Genomic DNA, 750 nt, shown 5'->3' with positions numbered 1-750 from the left:
TTCCAAAACAGATCTATTGGTTCTTTTGGCAGTCCATGGCACTTTCAGTATTCTCCTCCAACACCACAACTCAAAGGCATAAATTCTTCTACGATTCACGGTCCAGCTTTCACATCCATATGAGGCTATTGAAAACACAATGGCCTGGGTCAGGCGCACCCTAGTCCTTTATACAGTTCATATACAGAGAAGTAGGTAGCTTTCTGTATATGAACATATTGGACTTGTCTGCCATGTAGCTAGCTCTCAGTATATGGACATGTTGCCTCATCTGCCATGTAGCTAGTACTCTGTATATGGATATGTTGGACTGCTCTGCCATGTAGCTTGCTCTCTGTACATAGCCAAGTTGGACTCATCTGCATTGTACCAAGAACTCTGTATATGGAGATGATTCACTACACTGACATGTAGACAGTTCTCTGTATATGGACATTTTGGACTCGTCTGCCATGTAGCTAGCTCCCTGTACATAGATATGTTGGACAGATCTTCCTAGGAGTTAGGTCTCTGAATATGAACACATTAAGATTTGTCTGCTATGTAGGTAGCTCTCTTTATATGAATACCATTGAGACATCTGCCATGTAGCTAGAACTCAGTGTATTGAAATGTTACACTACCCTTCCATGTAGTTAGATCTCTATATAGGAACATTTTGGACTCGTCTGCCATGTAGCTAGCTCTCTGTACATGGATATGTTGTACTGATCTGCCAAGTAGGTAGCTCTCTGTATATGAACATATTGG

This window comes from Chrysochloris asiatica, unplaced genomic scaffold (assembly GCF_000296735.1).
Source record: "Chrysochloris asiatica unplaced genomic scaffold, ChrAsi1.0 scaffold00410, whole genome shotgun sequence".
NCBI classification, from domain to species: domain Eukaryota; kingdom Metazoa; phylum Chordata; class Mammalia; order Afrosoricida; family Chrysochloridae; genus Chrysochloris; species Chrysochloris asiatica.
Note: the sequence above shows the minus strand (reverse complement) of the source record.